Here is a 25,392-nt window from a genome sequence, read left to right as displayed (position 1 = left end):
TTTATAGACTTAAGATGTAGTAGATTCATAAGGTTCAATCAGTGAATGGCTTCTGTACTCAATCTGTTTTCAGCAGCAAGATTATGCAAGAATACATTTTCTCTAGGCTTTCCCAGAGCTGGAGGATGCAGCATTTATATAAGGATGACTGGGTTAAAACTGAAAGTTGCTATTGTCTTTGAAAAGAAATTAACAAAATGCCAATGAAAAGCTGAACAAAATGCCAGCATAAGAAAATGGTAAATGAAGGGGAAATTATGTGAAAAACAAATGAAATATTGAAGTAGAAATGTGTTCTTACTCGGGAAAGTGCTGCTAACTTTTACACACACTCACCATTTCTATTCTCTCCCTTAAAATTGTTATTTATGTATGACCTGAACATGTTGGCCTCAAATGATGATAAGGTTGTTAGGTTTTTGTTTTTAATTTCAGGAAACTGGCCTACCTATTTGGAGCCCTGGTGAGGTAGTGGCTACTAGTTTGGCTGTGATATACGAGGTCAGCAATTCGAAATCACCAGTTGCTCTTCAGGGAAAAGACAGAACTTTCTACTCCCATAAAGGTATCAGAAGTTCAAAAGCAAGCAATCAAATTGACATGAAAAAGCATAGACAAAGTGGAGACCCCAAACCCACCTATAAGATAATTGGACAGTCCCTCACAGAAGGGTCATATGGGAGGGAAGATATATCTAGGATGCAGTATAGCACTGATGAAACACATAACTATTGTCTAGTTCTTACTATTTCCTTCTCTTACTTTTATGGTCCCTATTTTACCTCATTAAGCTTGTTAGACCTGAAAACATTCATTTGTATAATGAAGATCATTCCATGCATGAAATCCAAGATAGATAGACCTGTCAGAAATAGTAATGAGAACAACAATTCCCTGGGGGTATGGGAAGAGAGATGGGGATAGGGAGGAACTTATAGCAAAGATATCTCTATAACCCCACTTGAGGGGAACGAATAACAGAATTGTAGGGGAATGGATACAGTGGATGGTGTAAAATGACAATAATAATTATTATTTATATTTATAATAAGAATAAGGGTTCCTGGGAAGTAGGGTACAGGAGGGAGGGGATAAAGGGGATAAAAGGGAGATGATAGAAAGGGTTCAAGAAGAAAAAAATCTTTTGAAAATGATGGTGGCAGTAATTGTACAATTATGGTTGATCTAATTGAATGATGGACTGCTATAATATCTGCAAGAGCTCCCAATAAAATTATTTAATTTTTTTTAAGTTACAGTATTGGAAACTCATAGGGACAGTTCTACCCTGTTCTATAGTGTTGCTATAAGTTGGCATTGTCTTGATGACAGTGAGTTTGATTTTTGGTCAGACTAGCTTTGTGACTTTGAACAAGTTACTTAAACTCTCTGAGAAACTTTAGTTTACACATCTTTAAAGCAGTAATCAATTGTTATTTGGTCTTCCTTCTTCAATATTCAACTTCCAGATGCATGTGAGGTAATGGAACATACTATGGTTTGTGTCAGGCACATCTTAGATCTCAAAGTAAACTTGCTCTTGATCTTGGGCAGCAAAGTGATGCTTCCATGAGCATTGATTATTGATATAAAAGCTTCAGTTCTTGATTATCATCAGCAAGTGCTTCAAATCCTCTTCCCTTTCAGCAAGCAAGATTGTCTCATCTGTATATTGCAGGTTGGAAAACTCCAATCCTGATGGTGCATTCTTCATATACTCCAGCTCCTCTAATTATCTCCTTAGCATACACACTACCATGGAGTCAATTAGTACTCACAGTGACCCTATAGGACAGCAGAACTGTCCCTGTGAATTTCAGAGATTGTAACTCTTCACGGGAGTAGAAAGCCTCATCATTCTTCTTGTGGAGCTGCTGTTGATTTTTAACTACTGATCTTGCAGTTAGCAGCTGAATACATAACCACTACACCACCAGGGTTCCCATTTGCTCATCATAAAGATTGGATAAGTATGGTGAGAGGGTACAAGTCTAACTCACACCTTTCCTAACTTTAACCCATGCATTATTCTTATTCTGTTCGCACAGCTGCCTTTTGATCCATATACATATTCTGTATGAGCACAATGAAGTGTTCTGGAATGCCCATTCTACTCCAAGCTATCCATAGTTTCTTATGTTCCACACAGTAGAGTGCCTTTTTGCATAGTCAGTACAACAGAAGTAAACATCTTTCTGGTATTCTCTGCTTTTAGTCAAGATCCAGCTGACATCAGTAATGTTCTATGTCCTCTTTTGAATCTGACCTGATCCACTGGCGATGTACTGCTGTGAACATTGTTTGGTGATCTTCAGCAAGATTTTATTATCATGTGATATTGTTCTATAATTTGAGTAAGGGGTCACGTTTCTTTGGAGTGGATACAAAGATGAATCTCTTCCATCCAGTTGGCCAAGTTCCAAAATTTCATGGCACAGACGAGTGATTCCTTCCAGTGCTTCATCCAGTTCTTTTCATCTTATTTTGATGTTTCCTGCATCATTCAGTTTTTTGCCATAGAAATTTCCAAGATTGCAACACAAGGCTTCATATTTTTTCTTGAGTTTTTTTTGGTTTAAGATGTACTGAACATGTGGAGCTGAGAGCCAAAGCCCATCTATGGACAATGGAACATTCCCCCCACAGAAGGGTCGCAGGGAGGGGTTGAGTCATCAGGGTGTAGTAGAGCACTACTGGGTCATGTAATATACCTCTGATTCTTTGAGGCCTCTCCATCCCCCACCCCGACTATCACGATCCCAGTGCCATTTCCCAATCTAGTCTAGACGGGCACATGTACATAGGTATAGGCAAGAGATAAAACTCACAACACATGGAATTCAGGAACAGGAATGGGAATAGAGAAACCAAAAGGGTAGGGTGAAGTGGGGGAGAGGTAGAGAGGGAGGCAGGCAACAATCGCAATGAATCATAGCCACACACCCACATCCAAGGGGAAGAACAACAGAAACCAGAGGGGAAGGGAGACAGCGGTCGGTGTGAGATTTGAAAATAATTAACAATCTACAATCTATCAAGGGGCCATGAGGGTTGGTGGGGGGGGGGAGGGAGGAAAAAAAGAGGACCTGATCCCAAGAGCTCAAAGGAAAGTAAATGTCTAGAAAAGAACGATATGTATGAATATGTTGGTTATAATTGATTTATGGATTGTAACAAGGGTTATAAGAGCCCCCAAATAAAATGATTTTTTTAAAAAAAGATATGCTGAGCATGTTCTTCACTTTTTGTTTTCTGATACTATGTCTTTGCATATTTCATTATGATATTTGGCTTTGTCTTCTCGAGCTGTCCTTTGAAATACTATGTTCAACTCTTTTACTCCACTATTTTTTCATTTGCCTTAGCTACTCTAAGATAAAGAGCAAATTTTAGAGTCTCCTCTGGCATCTACTTTGATCTTTTTTCTTTCCTGTCTTTTTAATGAGCTTTTGCTTTCTTCATAAATGATGTTCTTGATGTCATCCCACAGCTCATCAGATCTTGTATCATTCGTGTTCAATGCATCAAATCTGTTCTTGGAATGCTCTCGAAATTCATGTGGGATAGACTCAAAGTCTTATTTTGCCTCTCGTGGACTTGTTTTAATTTTCTGCAGGTTTAGGCTGAACTTAAATATGAGCAATTGTTGGTCTGTCCACAGTCAGCCTTGTTTTAGGTGTTGTTATTGTGTTTCACCATTATATGGTCCCACAGATGTAATCAATTGGAATTCTGCGTATTCATCTGGAGAAGTCCATGAGAAAAAGATGGTATTTGCTATGAACAAGTCGTGGGTCTTGCAAAATTCTGTCATGAGATCTTCACCTTTATTTCTGTCACCATGCCCATATTTTCCAACTACTATTCCTTTCTCTTCATTTCCAACCTTTGAATTCCAGTCGCCAGTAATTATCAATGCATCTTGATTACATGTTTCATCAATTTCAGACTGAAGACATTGGTAGAATTCTTCAATTTCTATGTCACTAGCTTTTGTGGTGGGTGTGTATATATTTGAAAATAGTTGGTTGGATATTCGTGAATTGGGATAGATATAATTCTACCACGGGCAGCATTATACTGTAGGATAAATCTTGAAATGTTCTTTTTGACTGTAATTGCAACATCATTCCTCTTGAATTTGTCATTCCCAGGAGAGTAAACTACACGATTTTCTGATTCAATATGACCAAATATAAATCCATTTTAGCTCGCTAAAGCCTAGGTTATGGATCTTTATTGATTCCATATTTTATTACTTCCAAGTTTTCTAGATTCAGACTTTGTGCATTCCACTTAAAAATTATTAGTGTATTTTTGCAGCTGTTTCTTCTTATTTAGAGTCATGCCCCACCCATAAGTGAAGGTCCAGAAGGCTTTACTCAGCCGGTTTTATTGCATCCATGCCCTTATGGTCTATTTTACTTTGAGAAGGCAGCTCTTCCTCAGTCATCGTTTGAATGCCTTCTGATCTAAGGGGTCAGAAGGCACTCTGGCACTATCTCTAACAATGTTCTCTTTCTATTCATTATGCCTTTAGTATCTGATATTGTTTCTATGCTATTCCTAAGGTCTTTAATGGCTAATTCTCCTTAATTAGAGACCCTATTCCCTCTTTGTAATCTGTTCTTAACCTGGAAGCTCTTCTGAAACCTGTCCACTTTGGGTGACTCTGCTGGTATTTTGAAATACCAGTGACATAGCTTCCAGCATCACAGCAACACACAAGCTGCCACAGTACAACAAACTGACAGACAAGATATGGAACTTATAGATATAATGTGTTTTTTTCAGTACAGGGAAATCATACAAAAATACCAAGGAAATCATTAGCTCAATGTTAAGTGTTTATGTGCTACAATTAGGTGTATGGTAGCACATTTTTCTCCACAGTATTTTACCAGGTAAGACAATGCTGAGCCTACTGTTAAAACTCCATTGAAATGGAATAAAATCATAATATTGCCTTATTACTCTATAGTTGTTGGTGGCAATTATTTAGATGACTACAGAGATTTTAGTTAGTGTCAGCAACTAAGACTGCCCCCCTAAGATGACAGAATTGAGTCTTAGTGCTTTCAGGCAGGGGCTGGGAATAAGAAATGTCAGCAAACTTTGTTATGTTAACTCACCTGAAAAATTTTCAGTTCTGCATACACATTGATTAGAAAATTCCAGTTCCTTAATCTTAGTTACTCATATTCCAAGAACATAAGAATGACACTTTGGCAGAGTGAATTCAGTAATGAACAAGGTATTACAAAATGAGTAGCTCTAAGATAACTCTGGGCTATATTTTCAAATGACAAGGTGACTTTTATTAGATTGTCTCAGTAGGGGTTCTGGATTTTTAATTACTTGATCACATTTATTATGCTGTCTTTATAGTGATAGCTCTCATCGTTTCTAGATTCAGCATCCTGGTGAAAGCACCAATTCAGGCTTAAAGCTGGTGATTGGAAACAGGAATTCTCTATCTGAATGTGGTACTATTATTTCAGCAGTGTTGTAAATATGTCGTAACATTTTGTGGGCAGAAGAGGTAAATGATAGCACAGGATTTGAAACTTTTAATAGTTGTAGCAAAATGAAATGAGGGCACTAAGAACAGAGACAGAAATAGGGTAATGAAGAAAGAACTTGAGTCCGAACAGTAGTCTCCTTTCCCTCAAAATAATATTGTAATACATGTCAAAATAATTCTGCTTATCCATAATCCATAGACCTAAAGGTGAACTCATTGTATCTCATTACATAATGGGATTTTTACCATTACCTCAAACACTGGAACAGGGTCAAATATAAATATGTAGATTTGTTTTCTTCATCCCTCATCTCATAATGGCAGATATTAGGAAGCATTTTACTGCACCTCCTTTGCCTGTGACTTGCCTTGAGTCTTCTTGCTGATACCTTGGTGTTTGAATGTAACTACTTCCTTTGGACCCTGGTAGTCTTTAGCATTCAGTGAAAACTTGGGAAGAGTCAGCAATACCATTGAATTCAGTTTATTCTTAACTAATTTTAGATAAGTAGTTTATAGATGCAGAGCGCGTTTACTAAGAATGTTTTTGGGTTGACATCCTAGCATTATTTTTGTACTGTGACCAAAAAATGGGTAATTCTTAGAGTGTTTATTAAAAATTAACTGTACCTCTTCTAGTCACCAAAGATCTAATTTCTTCTAAGGTATATTATAAGCTATTAAGAACACATATCAATTTGAGCCACCAAAAAGCTTGATGAGCAGAAATAGCAGAGATCATCGTATTTGTTTTTACACATTAATAAAAGTGAGAAAGCCATGACTAGAACACAGGAGACCCTTGTCTAGCATTCCTCTCATCTACAGATCTGAGTCTTGTCATTCATTCTGAGTTGACTAATCTTCCTGAAGTATCACTTTGATCATGTCATTTCCCTACTTAAAAATGTATTGATAAAATGATGCTATTCACAGCCTCAGAGACCTTACCATCCCTAACTTGGGAATTTGCATGATTACTTCTTTGGTCATTAGTTTTCTCATCTGTAAATAAAGTTGGTAATACTTAAATTTTTGACTCACAGTGTGGTGAATTTCAAATGAAAAAATGAATATGATAAACTTACTAACCCATAAAGGCCTCTATAATTTATTTACCCTATTAAATTATTATCCTTAACTTTAATTAGAACAATCATTGAGAAAAGTATAATATCACTGTCTTAGTTCTGAAAAAATTCTGTTCTTGGATATGATATTATTGTGTTCCCTTTGATAAGTTAGCCTTATCAAAAGTTATTCAAACAAATGCCCTCCTGATTTCAGATTATTGTTCTTCACATTGGAAGCCTACCACAACTTCCCATTTGCTTTTTTTCATACATTTCTTTCAAGGGATGTTTTATATGTAAGATGTTTAACATTTAGAGTTGCATGATTATGAGTATAAGGTGGCTCTCTTAGTCTTAGGATGAGTCCGTCAATTCTATGACTCCCATCAAAGACTAAACTCAGGTCTTCAGCTCTGGAACCTGTGGTGAGTGGCATGACAAAGACCTTTGGAATAACCGAGTGTTGGGTTTGAATTCTAAGTCCCTTCCTAAATGTCAGGACATGTTTCCTTATGTGTAAAATGAGATAATAATACCTATCTAATCAGATTAATGTTTGAATTAAATTAGTAGACATATTTAAAGGATATTTAAAAACAACAATAGCATCTAAAAGAATAAACTATCTAGGAATAAATTTATCCAGAGATGTGACTTATACAATGAAAAATACAAAACAAAGGGTCACAAGAAAGAGACAAGCCATTCAGGGTGCAGTATAGCACTGATAAAACATACAACTTTCCTCTAGTTCTTTAAGGATCACTCCCCCACCACCACCACCACCACTATCATGACCTCAATTCTACCTTACAAATCCAGCTACACCAGAGGATGTACACAGGTATAGATAAAAGCTGGAAACACAGGGAATCCAGGACAGATAAACCCCTCAGGACCAATAATGAGAGTAGTGATACCAGGAGGGGAAGGGAAAGGTGGGGGGAGAAAGGAGGAACTGATCACAATGATCAACATATAACCCCCCTCACAGGGGGATGAACAATAGAAAAGTGGGTGAAGGGAGACATCACTCAGTGTAAGACATGAACAAAATGTATAAATTATCAAAGGTTCATGAGGGAGGGAAGGTGGGGGGAAATGAGAAGCTGATATGAAGAGCTCAAGTAGAAACAAAATGTTTTGAAAATGATGATGGCAACAAATGTACAAATGTGCTTAACGCAATAGATGTATGTATGGATTGTGATAAGAGTTGTAGGAACCCCCAATAAAATGATTTTTTAAAGAGAAAATTACAAAACATGGCTGAAAGAGATTTAAAACCCCAATCCACTGCAATTGAGTTGATTCCAACACTATATCAAATCTTTGCTGGAGCACACAGCCTCATCTTTCTACAGCAGAGTGGCTAGTGGGTCTGAACTGCTGACCTAGTGTTAAGCAGCTCAATGCTTACCCAACAGCTCCCCCAGGGTTCTTTAAAGAAGGCCTAAATAAATCGAAAGACGTCAATACCACTCAAGGTGATCTACAGATACACTGCAATTCTAATAAAACATCCAACAGCATTCTTTATAGAAATGGGTGAAAAAACTAACCCTCGATTTTATATTGAAAGACAAGAGAACAGCCAAAGCAATTGTGAAAGAACAAAGTAGGAGGCCTCACAAAACCTACTACTGGTTAAGTGATAGATACATAAACCAACAAATATCACTAAAAATCCAGGATCAAATCCAAGTGTCTATGTTCAATTGATTTTGGACAAGTACGCAAAATCTGTTCAATGGGAAAGGAATAGTCAAGGAAGAAATGGTGCTGGAAGGAACAAATGGTACTGGCACAAATGGATTTCCACATGCCTAAAAAAGAAGCAAGTTCCACACCTCATGTCAAACCAACCCAAAAAAAGAAAATCAAAATGGTTCAAGTATCTAAATGTTAATTCTCAAAACATGAAATTATTGCGGGGGAAATATTGGAGCAAGCATTGAGATCTAATTTTTTTCAGTAACAGATTATCAAACACAGCAACACATGCATGAATAACAGAAAGCAAAATAAAAGTTAAATACCTTTGTTCATCAAAGGACTTTAATAAAAGAGTAAAGAGACAACCTAAAAAACTAGGAAGAAATCTTTGGGAATGCAGAACTGATAATAGTCTCATATCTGAAATATATGGACTTGAACAGACATTTTACCAAAGAAGATTTCCAAACAGCCAACAGACACATGAAAAAAAAACAAACAACAAAAAACCAATGCAACATCAGCGGAGAAATTAAATCAAAACCGCAATGGGATACTATTTCACCCTCATTAGGGTAGCTAACATGAAAACAAACAAACAAATTTTAAAAGCACTGAAGAATCACAAGTGTTGCAAGGAAGTGGAGAAATTGGAGCCTTCATCCACCATAGGTGAGCCTACAGAATGACCCAGCCATTGTAGAAAACAGTCTGGTGGTGGCTCCTCAAAAAGCTAGAGATAAACAAACAAACAAATTTTAAAAGCACTGAAGAATCACAAGTGTTGCAAGGAAGTGGAGAAATTGGAGCCTTCATCCACCATAGGTGAGCCTACAGAATGACCCAGCCATTGTAGAAAACAGTCTGGTGGTGGCTCCTCAAAAAGCTAGAGATAGAGCTGCCGTATAACCCAGTAGTTTCATGCCCAGGTATATGATACAGCTACACCCCAGGAATCGAATAGAAATGACACAGACATGTGAACACCTATGTTTATTGTAGCATTATTCACAACAGCAAAAAGATGGACACAAACTCAGTGCTTATCAACAGGTTAAGTAGAGTGTAGTATATACATGCAATGGAATACCATTCAGTGATAAATAAGAAGGAATTCCTGAAATATTTTACAACATAGGCAACATAAACATTTTATTTAGTGAAATTCTTCAATCAAAAAATAAATCTGTGTGTTCTAACTTTCATTAAATCATCTGACTAAGTAAATATACAGAAATTACCATTCATTGGTACATTAAGAGAGAGATACTCCTGTTTTATTATTAAAAGATCATTTTATTGGGGGCACTTACAACTCTTATAACAATCCATCAGTTGTATCAAGCATATTTGTACATATGTTGCCATCTTACTTTCTATTGAGCCCTTAGTATCAGCTCCTCTTCCCTATCCCCACAAGAGACATACTCCTTGAGACTAACTAGTGAACTAAGAGAGATGCCCTCCTCAGGAAGTAGTAAGTTTTTGTTTGTAAAAATGGGGAAGGTGGCACAAAATACAAATGAAATATGCACAATTTGACTGATTTCATAAGGAAAAGTGTAATAAAGGGCAAATCATGCATTTTGTATGGCTTCGTAAAAACAGTAACAACCCAAAAAATGGAAAGGAGAATACAGATGTTGATACTAATTAGATAATTAATTACCTCATCCACCACTTATCTGTCTGTTGTACTGTACTGATCTGTTTTTGTGTTGCTGGAAGCTATGTCACTGGTATTTCAAATGCCAGGAAGGTCACCCAAAGTGAACAGGTTTCAGCAGAGCTTACCGACTAAGAACAGACAATGAAGATGAATAGGCTGCCCACTTCAGAGAAAGTAGTTGCTGAAAACCTTAAGCATAGCTTTGAAACAGTGTCAGATACTGAAGGCCTAATGAATGGAAAGTGAGGATTGTGCAGGACCAGACATTGTCTTGTTCTATTGTGCATAGGGTTGTTATGGGTTGGAACCAATTTGATGACACCTTACAACAACAACAATTACTTCACGGAATTAGTTAGTTCTCTTGGGATCTTAATGCTATAATCTCATAGGACAATCCAGTCAATTGGCATAATGTAGTTCTTAAAATGTATGCTGTACATCCCAGTATGGTAAAGAGTGTACGGGTCTTAAATGCTTATGTGACCATATAAGCTACAACTATTGGTCTCTATTCACTTAGAACTCCAAAAGAGGAAACATAAGAATCAGAGAAGGAAAACAACTACAGAACTAATTGTCTCCATGAACCACTGTCTTTTCTGCCTTGGGCCATAAAAACTCAATGGTGCTCAACTACCACTAGTGACCATCCTGATCAGAAACATAATGTAGAAATCCTGATAAAAATATGGTGGTATATGGAACAGAAGTTCAAATTCTTTTTTAAATCATTTTATTGGGGCCTCATACAGCCCATATTACAATCCATACATCCATTCATTGTGTACATTTGTTGAGATCACCATTTTCAAAACATTTTCTTTCCACGGGAGCCCTTGGTATCAGCTCTTCATTTCTCTCCGCCTTCCCCCATCCTCCCTTGCTCATGAACTTTTAATAATTCATAAATTATTTTTTTTCTTGTCTTAAACTGAACAATGTATCCCTTCACCCACTTTTTTGCTGTCTGTCCCCCTGGGAGGGGGTTATATGTTGATCATTGTGAGATCCATTGTTGTGAGATCAGTTTCCTTTTTCTCCCTCACCTTCCCCTTACACTCCTGGTATCGCTATTCTCATTATTGGTCCTGAGGGGTTTATCTGTCCTGGATTCCGTGTTTCCAGCTCTTATCTGTACCTGTGTACATGCTCTGGTCAAGCTGCATATGTAAAATAGAATTGGAGTCATGATAGTGGGGGGAGCGGGGAAGGAAGCATTAAAGAACTAGAGGAAAGTTGTATGTTTCATCAGTACTATAGTACATCCTGACTGACTCATCTCTTCCTTGTGACCCTTCTGTAAGGGGATGTCCAACTGTCTACAGATGGGCTTTGGATCTCCAACCTGCCCTCCCCTTCATTCACGTTGATATGATTTTTTGTTCTGGGACTTTGATGCCTGATTCCTGATCCCATCAGTACCTCATGATCACACAGGTTGGTGTGCTTTTTCCATGTGGACTTTATGGCTTCTCAGTTAGATGGCTGCTTGTTTATCTTCAAGCCTTTAAGACCCCAGATGATATATCTTTTGATAGCCAGGCATGATCAGCTTTCTTCACCACATTTACTTATGCACCCATTTTGTCTTCAGCAATTGTGTAAGGAAGCTGACAGAACTTCACATTCTTTTTTGTACATATTATTATCTCTGCAGGTCTATCTAAATAATATATGTGGGATAAACTACCTGGAGGAAAAAACAATTGGACCCATGGTTCTAGGGGCACATGGGAGAGGGGAAGGTGGGGGAAAGGAAGTGTGTGTTAACAAACCCAGGGACAAGGGAAAAACAAGTGCTCCAGAATCAGTGGCAAGGAGGGTGTATTAGGCCTGGTAGGTCTTGATCAAAGGCAATTACTGAAATGCAAATGAAGGCTGAGCATGATAGTGGGACAAGAGGAAAGTAAAAGGAAATAGAGAAAGAATGAGGAAGCAAAGGGCATATATAGAGATCTAAATACAGACATGTATAAGGGCTCAAGTGGAAAGAACGTGCTTTGAGAATGATGATGGCAACAAATATACCAATGTGCTTGACACAATGGATGGATGGATGGATTGTGATGAGAGTTGTACAAACCCCCAATAAAATGATTTTAAAAAGTGAATTTCACATTCTTAAAGAATCCAAACTTACTGAACCTATTGAGTCTGGAGGAGTTCCCAAGACTAAAGCCTTGAATTGCTCTTCAAGCCCTGAATCACACTATCTTCTTAAACCACCTTTAAACTAAGTAATAGCTTAACCTGAAGAGTGGATTTTCCCCCTTAAGTATTACACTACTTTAAAATTTTAATGTATATAAAACCAAAGGATCAACGGCTATTGTAAAGTCTATCTGAGAATGTTTGTGGCAGGTAGATTAAATAAATGGAAATGAAATGAATAGAAGAGAAATAAGGAGACTGTTGACACAAAGCTGTGAGATCCAACCTCACATCTGGATGGGTCCTAAGGGTTAATTGTGTAATTGAAAGGAAGAAATTAAGAGAGAAAGTTTGGGGTGCTTACCTCTGCCATGACTTAAGGAATCAGGTCGAGAGAGAGAGAGAGAGAGAGAGAGAGAGAGAGAGAGAGAGAGAGAGAGAGAGAGAGAGAGAGAATATTGTATTCTCAACACCAGTTTATATACTCTCTGGGGAGCATGCAAGCCCCTCTAATTGCAGGTAACCACATGGGCAATAAGTGGGCTGTCCCCTAACCCTAAAGGTCTCTGAGTTCATTAGAGGAGTAACCTAACACCCGTGCCGGGGGCAGGTACAGGGGAGTGACTATCCCCTGAGCAGGGAGAACAATTGCACATATCTGCACCTACAGTTAAAGCTGCCGGCCAGATAGCAACCAGCCATGTGCTTGTAAGAGGTAACTTTATTTTCACATCTTATATCAGCCTCCGTCACCCCTCACCCACTTTTCTGAAGGGTTTGTGAGGGAGGGCGGACCGAGGCGGAAGGGGAAAGAAATGGGGAGTTGATATCAAGGGCTCAAGTGGAAAGAGAATGTTTTGAAAATGATGGCAACAAATGTACAAATGTGCTTGACACAATGTATGGATGTATGGATTGTGATAAGAGATGAAAGAGAATTTTTTTTGATCCAGGGCCTTGTGAGAAACTCTATGTTTCTATTTCTTCATGTGTTTTTGAATGTTTTTTCTTTGGTTTCTTCAGTATCTAATCACTGTGTACTATGTAATTTCTAAAGGAGAAGAACTAATCAGGAATGAGTTCAGACTTTATTATCGTACAGTCAGGACTTGATTGCAGAAGGGACTAAATGTTCTAACTTAATCTTCACCCTTCTCCCCAACCAAAATATCAGTTTTGTGCCTCTCAATGCCTTTGATTCCTTATTCCCCAGAGGTCAGTAATGTACCACTAAACATGGATGTCAACTTGAGAGTCAGATCCAAGCAAGAACCTCTTTCTACAATAGAGATTCCATTGCAGCTACTAAAGTAGAAAAAAAGCGTGTGCCATAAAGACTTCCTTGATTGAACTATTTAGAAGTATTTGGGTAGATTAATATGGAAATGCTTTGGACATGTGAAACATTTTGACATGCTACCCAAAGGACACCTTTGATTCTGGAACTGATTCCTGTTTGTCACTTCAGCCTCCTTTGAACATAAATGATCCCTTTAACATAAAGTTATATATGGGATTTTAAAAAGCATAAAATAATGATACTTTCATTATTCCCTTAGCCATGTACCTTTAAAAACAATTGTAATTTTTAGCTATAATAGCTCGAGATCACAATATTTTGTGAAACTCCGTACAGTAGCCTGGGACATGTTTAATGTTTCCTCAAGGTTTTCGAATGACTGTACATTTGGAAATGAAGCAGTGTGACAGTATAGGGTAAATGTGATAAATTTTATATTTGTATATTCAGAATTACCAAAACAAATGTACTTTCACTTTTTATTTTTAACCCTGTGCTTTCTTTTTAAAGCACATCTCACGTAGTGGTGGATTTGTATCCAATAATGACTTAGTATAGATATTTTTTTCAGTTATTGCTTCACATACTAGACATTTTTCTTTGTGGTGTAAGCAGATTCAAATTAGAATAGTCAATAAAAGTTTCATTTTAAAATCCCCTCCAAAAAAAGTAAGACAACACTATTTTTTAATCATTTTATTGGGGGCTCATACAGCTCTTATCACAATTGTCTACATTTGAACTTTGGGTCCCCACTCTGCATTTCCCCTCATTCACATTGATAAAATTTTGTTCTAGGTCTTTGAAGTAAGGCAGCACTATTATGGGAAGATAATGTGGGGATCAGTGCTAATTAAGAAAATGTTATTGGGACTCTAATCTAACCCACAAGTGTAAGACCTCCTTCACCCAGAATCCTGGACTGCCAGGCTTCTTAAAATAGAATAAAGAATTCATCTCCATGCACTCTCTTCCTGTTCCTCAGTTTCCCACACAAAATGAAGAATTTAACAAATGTTGCTGATCAATATGTCTAAAAGATGTGGAATGGGAGATTTTGCTGTGGATTTCTTACTAAAAAATAAAGATATACTTTAAATACTTTATAGAGGCTCTCTTTCCATACTGTGATCCTCAATGGTAATTAGGTGAGATTATGGATGACTCATGCCATTCCTGGAGCAAGTCCTTCTGAGTGCACATGTTAAGAATGGGAAGAATCACCAGCATCATCTCTGAGTACTAATGGCAGCATGTATAGTTAAGAGTTTATCTTCAGCATCTGTGTTTGAGTAATGGGTTTTGAATGTACCGATTTTTAGTGTTTTCTCTTGATATTTTATTACAATCTGATTATCCTATTTCTGATTTTAAAAATATATACATTTGTAACTTGATCTCAACACATCCTCAGCTATTCTCTAAAAAATGCCTGTCTTTCCCCCTAATCTAGTGAAAAACTGGGAAAGCACTTGGAAGACATGAAGATAGTGAATATATGCAGAGATAAGCTGAGGGCGTAAGAATGAAAGCTTTAATGAATTTTTGGGTTTGATCTCTTTCCTTCATGTCTGAATAGACTAAGATTCTAGAGATATTATATCAAAGCCTTATTTTTTGTGTGTTGTAAAGTTGGGTGAGGTAAGAACCAGGATAGAAGCAATCATTGAGTAGCAGAGTCTAAGTGGAACAGGTAATGTAAGTGGAGGGTTTTCTCTTTCTCTAATGAGAGGGAAGATAGCAGAGGTTTTAGCCTCAATGTTCTAGGACAAATGCCACTGATTCCTCTCCTCCTTCTCAAAAACTCAAGTAAATTCTAAATTCTAACTCTGGCTATTTAGAGACAGCATAATATTGTCAGGATATAGGGGAGAGGCAAGGTACAGCCTCCAGGGCATTCCTAGTTGGAAGATCATAGAAGAGGGGATAAAAAGTGGGATGCCGCTAGTACCATGTAGAAGTATCCAATATGCAGCTGTGGGGGAGTTCAGGCAAGGGTATCCACTTTATTTTAAAGCATGCCCTGCCGTGTTCCACAGTACTCCTTCCACCCAGCAAATGTGTTCTCCTTTACCATGTGCCACCAAATAAAGTCAGGAATAAACTTTAAGACATCTTGACTATAAATGTGTTTAAAAAACAAACAATTTGATGCAGGTGTGGGGAAAGGTTATGTAACCAGATTGTGACTGGTGAATTACTAGACGTAGAGCAAGTTACTTCTCTCTGCCTTTATTTCTTCATAATTTCTGAGGAAGCTGTTAGTTTCCTCCAAACAGCGTTGACATTTAATTTTAATTTCCAGGGTATATTTGTACTTAATTGGCACCCTGTCAGATTAATTTCATATTATTTGCCTTTTATAAACCTTGATTGTACTTGAGTCTGCCTAGATGGGAAAATGAACAGTAGAGCAGCGATAAAATTCAGACAAGTAGAGTATCTTGTCATCTGGCTTTCAAATTCTGGCCAGAATCCTGGAGAAATGTGGCAACCTTCATGAAAAACATACATGCTTTACTTTGTGTCCGTGTGTATTTGTAAGATGAAGTGGTGCCAGTGTGCTGAAGGTAGGAACCCACATCTACTTAGGTCAAATTATATATATATATATATATCTTCATTGCTTTGGGAAACTGTCATGGGTTAGGTTGAAGGGGTAAAAACCAAAAAACCTACAACTTAGTCCATTAAGATCATTTGAGAACATATAGTATTTCTTCAGTACCCAAAGTCAGACAGACTCCCTCCATCCCATGGACAAATAGTCCAAACACTATTTCTGGTTCCTAAAGGGCCATATTTCTTATTGCTGGGGGTCCATAGATAAGACTACACTTCATGTCAGAGTGTGGGAATATCTTGTTATTCTCTTTTTCACAAATTTGGCTGGGCAGATTGAGTAGCATCCAATTATATTAGCTTCACTGTATTTTTGACTATATACATTTATGTTCACTTAATTTGTTTCAGTTTCGTATAACTGATTCTTTTGCTGTCACATTAAAAAATGTTGGTGATGGTCATCTAGTACAGCTTTTTCATCCAATTCTTAAATCTGTCCTTAAATGTTGACAAATCTTCTAATCAGTGACAGAGAACTCACTATTTTCCTCTCCAACTTCCCTTTCATATTTGAATAGCTCTGTGGATCCATATGTTGCACTAAAATCTTGCTCCCTCAGGTTGCATACATTGTAGATTGCCACTTTTGTGACAACTCTTTATGTATTTGGAGATAGAAACACATTTTTAAAATTTTATCCGGCCCCACCAGGAGACACGATGCCCCCTCACTGACTCACAACACTACGGGAGACAGCACCGGAGACACAGTATGGGAATTGTGCCCAGTCTGACACACACCACATACACACACCAGGGCGAAACACAAAGGGAGCACAACAGAGCAGCAAGGGCAGCAAAGCAATGGAATTTCTGAGGAATCCCAAAAATAGACATCTGATTGGGGGGGAGGCAGGGAGCAGGATTGCTTGATACCATATCAGACTTGATTGGATAACACACATAAGGATCAGAAGACAGGCCTGGAACTATTTATAGGCTTTTAATTTTTCCTTTTTATTCTCATTTTTTCCTTCCATGTCTATCTGTATAAGAGAGGCAGGATAAATTATCCCAAGGAGAAAACAACAGGACTGATGGTTCCAGCGTAAAATGGGAGAAGAGAAGACAGGGAAGGAAGTGGGGAGCCAACAAATCAGGGACAAGGGAATAACAAGAGATCTTGTTGAGGAGGAGGGAGTAAAATGCCTGGTGGGGTTTGATCAAGTGTAATATAGTCAAGAGGAATTATAGAGAGCTGAATGAAAGTCGAGCATGATATTGGGACAGGAAGAAAGTAAAAGGAAAGAATTAGGAAGCAAAAGACATTTATATAAGCATGCAGCTATGTAGATATACTAATACATAATTATATGTATATAGGTGTATGCAAATGTATTTATATGTTGAGTATTAAATTAGCTGACAGACATGGGGCTTCTTCTACTCAAGCCCTCCCTCAACACAAGAACTCTTTGTTCTAATAACCTGGTATTCTGTGATGCTCACCTTCCCCACATGATTATTGAACACAAAATGGGTGCATAAGCAAATGTGGTGAAGAAAGCTGATGGTGCTTGACCATTAAAAGATATAGTGCCTGGGATCTTAAAGACTTGAAGATAAACAAGCGACCATCTAGCAGAGAAGCAGCAAAGTCCACCAGCCGGTGTGATCACTAGGTGTCCACAGGATTTGGTATCAGGCATCAGAATACCAAAAACAAACAACCATATTCATGTGAATGAGGGGGGTCGGGGTGGAGACCCAAAGCCCATGTGTAGACAACTGGACATCCCTTCACAGAAGGGTCGCAAGGCAGGGCCATTCAGCAAGGGTACCGTAAAGCACCAACAAAATACATAACATTCCTCTAGGTCTTTAATGCTTCTTCCTCCCCACTATCATGACCCTAGCTCTGCCTTACAAATCTGGCTAGACCAGAGCATGTACACTGGTACAAATAAGAGCTCTCAACATACGGAATCCAGGACAGATAACCCCCTCAGGAACAGTAATGGGAGTCGCGATACCATGAGGGTAGGGGGGAAATGGGGAGAGACGTGGGCAAAAGAGGAAACCGATCACAATGATTGATGTATAACACACACACAAACACACACCCTCCAGGGGGATAAACAATAGAAACGTGGGTGAAGGGAGACAACAGATGGTGTAAGGTTGAAAATATAATGTATAATTTATCAAGAGTTCATGAGGGAGGGAGGGATGGGAAGGGAAGGAAAAAAGAGAAGCTGATACCAAGGACTCAAGTAGAAAGAAAATGTTTTGAAAATGACGATGGCAACATATATACAAATGTGCTTCACACAGTTGATGCATAAATTGGTGTAAGAGTTGTAAGAGCCCCCAATAAAATAATTTATAAAACAAAAATACTGTACAAATGTGCTTTACACAGTTGATGTATGTATGGATTGTGATAAGAGTTGTATGAGGCCCCAATAAGATGATTAAAAAACAAACCCAAAAAAAACCCTCCCCACGTCATTGAGTGCAGCAAAACAGACTTGTAGACTCCTAGTCCACATCACTCATGTAGGAAGAAAAAAAAGAAAAGAAAATTTTACCCCTGAGTTAGACATCACGATAAGCCAGTGGTTCTCATCCTGTGGGTCGCGACCCTTTTGGGGGTCGAACAACCCTTTCACAGGGGTTGCCTAAGACCTTCGGAAAATACATATTTCCAATGGTCTTAGGAACCTAGACACCGCTCCTCTATCCATCTTCATGCACATACGAGTACCCTTACTACACCATTCTTTAAGACAAATTTTCATTTATTTGTAATTAGAAATAACTATTTCATAATATATAATTACATATTGTTTTGTGATTCACTGTTATACTTTAATTATGTTCAATTTATAACAATGAAAATACATCCTGAATGTCATGATGATTTGTAACAGTAGCAAAATTACAGTTATGAAGTAACAACGAAAATAATTTTATGGTTGGGGGGTCACCACAACATGAGGAACTATTTTAAAGGGTTGCAGCATTAAGAAGGTTGAGAACCACTGCTTTAAGCCCTCTTGTTCTGGACATTTCCCTCTGAATGAGTTTCTCTTTAAGAGGGCATACCCCCCAAAATGGCAAAAAGCTCCACTAGGCAGACTATTCATAATATACATTTTTCCTGCTAGGCAAGCAGCCAGCACTTGCTCTGAGTTAGTATACCCAGTGACATCAACTGGGAAGGTTCTCTCTATTCACCCTGATTTTTTTTCATAAAAGTAGTTTCACTGAAACCTAGTTTTTCTGATGGACAATTTTAGAGAACAGTTTGCAGCTGTGAAACTGTTTCCTGCTTGGGGGGGGGATGCCCCAGAAACTGTTGTGATGTTGAACGCAGCTTTCAAGGACAGTGCTATGGGAAAAACTCAGTGTATGAGTGGTTTTCTCATATCAAAGAAGGTGAAGTGTCGATTGATGACAAACCTCATTGTGGATGTCTGTCAACTTCCCAAACAAATGAAAATGTGAAAAAAAAGTTGTGCATTTGTGCTCCAAGATGGATGATGAACCATTGAAGAGATGGAGAAGTTATCTGGACTATCTTGGAGCTCTGTTCAGCAAATTTTACCAGAAGATTTGTGAATGAGAAGGGTCATTGTGAAATTTGTGCTTTGGGTTCTGACTGACCAGGAAAAAGTGTTGAGTAGAAACATGTTGTGCTTTGTTCTTTCAACCCAGACTTTTTTCTCAATGTCATTACTAGTGACAAGACATGGTGCTATTCTTACAGTCCTGAAAGCAAACATCAATCAAGCCAGTGGAAGACACCTTCATCACCTCACCCCCAAAAATCTCATCAAATGAAATCAAAGATCAAGACGATGCTCATTTGTTGTTTTTTTAATGTGAGGAGGATAGTGCATTTAAAGTTCATTCCACCAGGTCAGACTGTTAATCAGTCTTTCTATTTGGGGCTTCTGAAAAGATTGCGTAACAGTGTGCGACAAAAAAAGGGCCTGATTTGTGGCAAACAAGAGACTGGTTTTACCACCTCGACAATGCACCTGCTCAGTCAACTCATGCATCTGCTTATGTAGACATGAAAAGCATGCTTTTCATGCCCCACTCACCTTACTCACCTGACCTGGCTCATGGGACTTCTTTTTGTTTCCACGAATTAAGAGGGACATGAAAGGACAACAACTTGATGACAATGTAGAAAAGGTGAAGAAAAAAATTAAGGAGATGCTGTCAGCCATCCAGACAGATGAGTTTGAACAATGTTTCCAAGGATGGAATTGCAGATTTGACAAATGTATGACGTGTAATAGAGAGTAATTTGAAGGTGATAAGGCTGATTTGTAAAAAATATATATATATGTATGTATTAAATTTAAATACATAGCTTTAAACATTTTTCAGTTTTTTGTCCCCCCCCAATATATATCCCTCATTAAAGTCAATTACAACATATACTTATTTCTTTTCTGTCACCTTAATGGCATCATGCACCTCCTATTCAGTTCCTTCTTTGTACCTCAGTAGACTGTTGCATATTTTTAACACTAGGTTATTGGTACTGACAAGAATAGTTTAATTAAATATTACCCTCGTCTCCTCCTGCCCACCTACTCTTCTCTTATCCAAGAGACAAATATTTTAATTAGGCATGACATTATCTGTCCTAATAGTACTCGGTATATGAGGTACCTAAAAGGTCATCTTCAGTTATTTCAGCCTTCTGGAGTAGCTGGATTAAGATCATATTCAGGATGTTTTTGAACTCTTAAATCTCTCAAGGGATGCTTTTCATAACATCTCCAAACTGGAGAGGACAACAACAAATTAAATATGCTGCAGTAGATTAAAAGATTATTTCCTTGGTGTGTCAAACTGACAAAAATATGACTCCTGTCATTGGACCCTAAATGTGTCTGCCCATCAGTGCCACAACCCTGTCTCCATTAGGTTTCTAACTTCTGCTGTTCAGTGAAAACCTTAGCTGGAAAAATATCTATCACCATGAATCTTGAATGGCAACATGACAAAGAAAAGGCATACAAGAATAGTCAGAAAAAAGCAAAAATAATTGGGACGTCATTATCATAAACTAATAATATGAATCCATTTGATATAGCCACGATTAGCCACTTAAATGGAAACTCATTATTAGAAATAAAGAATGGAGAAGAGACCTTATACAGGACCAGAGTCGAACAAAAAATGCTCATTACCAGGACAAGCAGAGAATAATTCTTGTATTTGTGAACCTTGAAGAATGGGACAAAGATTTATATTCCAGAGAATTAAGATACTCACAATCAAAAGTCAGACAATGGACTAGGCGGTTTATGGATGTTGACTTGGAGGAAGTAGAAGATGGTGAGTTACAGGAAGAAGGGAAATCAAGGCGGCATGGGGGAAGGGATAAACTGATGGGGGTGGGGTGGGCTGATTAGTAGTTTAGACTGTGGAATAATGATCTGAAATTTAAACTCTCACCTAAGTTACAATGAACCAGAAACAAAAGTCATAACTCACACTCGATAAGGTGTGCTTTCAGTTATTAGATTATTTTAGAATTTTCTCTGAATCCAGAAACTTTTACCAAATATTCTGTAGAGTCTTAGACCTGGTATCCTATGTGACTAGTATCCAGTATGTTTATCATGGTGAGAGTAAATAGATAAGTGTGGCAGGTGCATACCATAAACCATTATGAAGCATATAAAGATATCAGATTTAGTATACACACAGACGTATGAATGGATCTGAAAAACACAATTCTTTCGCTACATCCTCTCCGACATTGGATGTTTTCTGATTTTGCTTTTTCATAAATTGGGCTATCGTTGTGGGTAGTTTTGATTTGCATATCCTGGGTGGCTATTAATCTGGAGCATTTTTTCATGTGTTAGTTTCAGTGTCAATTTTGGTGCATTGTCTCTTTGTCTTTTGCCAACTTTTTAATTGAGTCATTTTTTTTGGTGATTAGACCCTTGTTCCCTGTGACATTTCTAAAAATGTTGTCCCAATTTGCAGGCTTTCATTTTAGTCTTTTGAGGAAATCTTTTGATGTCCATCAGTGTTTCATTTTTTAGTAGGTCTCAGTCATCTATTTTGTCTTCCACTGTGTGTGCTTCTTTTATTATACTTGGTAGTCTGTGTATACCATGCCATAGGGCCCTTAAGTTTGTCCCAATTTTCTCATTGATAATCCTTACAATATTGGAGTTTACATTTAGGTCTTAAGTACAACTTGAGGTTTTTTTATGCATGGGAAAAATATGGGTCTTGTTTCATTCTTCTGTATGTGGAGATCAAAATTTTCCAACACCATTTGTTGAAGAGGCTATCCAATTTAATTTGATAATTTTGGGTCCTTTGTTGAATATCAGTTGTCTGTAGGTGAATGAATCTATTTTTGGGTTTTCTATTTTGTTCCATTGATTTATGTACCTATCATTGTACCAGAACCAAGCTATTTTGACTACTGTGACTATGCAGTAGGTTTTGAGGTCAGGTAGTGCAAGGCTTCCTACCTGGTCCTTCTTTGCTTATCCTGGGTTTCTTCCCTCTCCATATGAGGTTGTAATTAATTTTTCCATTTCTTTAAAGAATAAAGTTAGGATTTGAATCAGAATTGCACTGTATCTATAGGTTAGGTTGCCTTAGGTATTATTGACACTTTCACAATATTAAGCCTACCAATAAATGAACATGAGCTATTCTTTCATTGATAGTGATCTCTTTGGGGTTCTTCTAATAATGTTCTGTAGTTATCTTTGTACGGTTTTTTTTGTTTGTTTGGTTAGGCTTATTCCTAAGTATTTCATCTCTTTGTAGCTATCATAAATGGCATTATTTCTTAATGTCTTTTTCAGAGCTCTCTTCACTGGTTTATAGGAATCCAATTAATTTCTGCTTGTTAATCTTGCAACCTGCTACTTTACTGAATCCCTAGATTGTTTCCAGCAATCTTTTGGTGGAGTTTTGGTTTCTACATATATATAATATTATCTGCAAATAGTGAGAGTGCCACTTCTTTGTCCATTTTTATCCTCTTGATTTCTTTTTGTTGTACGATGATTCTAGCTAAGACATACAGCAAAATTTTGAATAATAGTGATAAGGGGCATCTTTGGTTTGGTTTTCAAGAAAAATGTTTCCAGTTTTTCTTCGTTGAGCATGATGTTGACTGTTGGTTTTTCAGATGTGACCTTTATTTTTTATGTTTTTTTTCCATCATGCAATCACCTATTTCATTTGTCCTGCCTCCTGTACAATTACATAATTATTTTATAAATATTATTCTTGTATAATTATGTAATTCTTTTAAATAATTTTAATAATATACGTTTTCCTTAGTATACTTTTATACTCCTTTGTTGTTTTTGTAAATACTTTTATTGGGGACTCTTACATCTCTTATCACAATCCATACATTCCTCCAATATGTCAAGCCCATTTGCACATATGCCACCATCATCATTTTTAAAGCATTTTCTTCCCACTTGAGCCCCAAATCAGCTCCCTATTTCTTCCCCTTCCCCCCCCCCCACCCTCCCTCATGAACCCTTGTTAAGTTATAGAGCATTTTGTCCATATCTTACATCGTTCTCCATCACCCCTCACCCACTTTTCTGGTATTCGTCCCCTTGGGATGAATCCCCCTTGTGATTGATTCCCAGCTATGATCTTTATTATGTTGAGGAATTTCCCTTTTATTTCTATTTTTTGTTAAGTGTTTTTATTAAAAATGAGTGTTAGATATTGTCAAATACCCTTTCTGCATCTACTGATATGAACTTTTGATAATATCTATTGACATGGTTCGTGTTCTTTGCCTTGTTTATGTAGTGGATTGTTTTGATTGTTTTTTGAATGTTGAGCCATCCTTGCATCCTTGGATTGAATTCCACTAGGTCATAGGGAATTATGTGTTTGATATGTTGTTGGATTCTATTGGCCAGCATTTTGTTAAGAACTTTCTCATATGTGTTCTTGAGGGCTTTCTGTTTTGTGGGGTCTTTTCCTGGTTTTGCTATCTATCAGGTTGTGCTGGCTTCACAGAATGAGTTTTGGAGTTTGTTGTCCTTGTCTATATTCTGGAATAGTTTGTGTGGTATTGGTGACAGTTCTTCACTGAACGCTTGGTAGAATTGCACTGTGAAGACACTGGTCCCGAGCTTTACTTGGTTGGAAGTTTCTTGATGACCTTCTCTATTTCTTCTTTTGTTGTTGGTCTGTCAATGTGATATATATGTATTTGGGTGGATATGGTATTTCTAGATATTTGTCCATTTCTCCTAGATTCTAAAACTTGTTGGAGTATTCTTTTACACTGCTGGTGGGCTAGTAAACATGCACAACCACTGTGTAAAGCAATATGGTGCTACCTAAAACTGCTGGGAATGGAAAACCCACATATCAAGCAATACAACTGCTGGGTATAGACCCAAAGAAGCAGGAGCAGATGTATGCTTTCTTATATTTATTACAGCACAGCTCACACTAAGAAGATAGAAACAGCCCAAATACACAGAAGTTGAAGAATAAATACACACTAGTACATACACACACTGGAATACTATGAATTCCTTAAAAACAGTAGTGAAACCACGAACCAACTTATGACATGGATGGACCTGGAATCCATTGTACTGAGTGAAATTAGCCAATCACGAAAGGACAAATATTGTTTATGACCACTACTATAAAAATGAACACAAAGACAAAGGCAGGTTCCCATTATCAAGTTGTCTAATCTATTCCCGTCTCCTAGGCAATGAAATAGTATACCTGCCAACAATTCATGAACCATATAACACCCCCTTATTTATGTATCTTAAAAACCATTCTGATAGGAAGGTGTCACCTCAATTGGGTTAGTTTCCCATTATATGAAGAGAGGGAAAATTTCTATCAGTTCCTGCCATATTACATTATTCTGTGGAGACCCCAAATTAAGACATGCCTACAAAAGTGACTATTGAACCTTACTTGAAACTCAAGTCAAGAGGTTGTGAAGTGGAGGTCATGTGTGCCCCAGATAATGTAATTATGTTTCATCTGAAGGGTAAACCAAGTGGGGCAGCATGCCATTGGGGAAAACGCTCAACATTAAGCATATAGACCACAATTGGGAAAATAATCTCGATATCATGTACCTAATTGGACACTTTGGACCTAGTTTTTATTTAGCCTTTGGTAACCCAACCCATGTATTATAAACAACAAACACTTTATCCTCTATCCTTTTGAGTTGCACAACATATTTCATAGATCATACCAGAAGCAAGCTGAACTTTATCTTAAACACACTGGTAGCATATTAAAGAAACTGAAATACTCTCACATACCTAAGGCTTAAATGTCCCACTGTGAGAAGACATAGATGACTACTATA

The sequence above is a fragment of the Tenrec ecaudatus genome, chromosome X (assembly GCF_050624435.1).
Source record: "Tenrec ecaudatus isolate mTenEca1 chromosome X, mTenEca1.hap1, whole genome shotgun sequence".
Taxonomy (NCBI): Eukaryota; Metazoa; Chordata; class Mammalia; order Afrosoricida; family Tenrecidae; genus Tenrec; species Tenrec ecaudatus.
The sequence above is the reverse complement of the archived record's forward strand: the minus strand, read 5'-3'. Positions refer to the sequence as shown.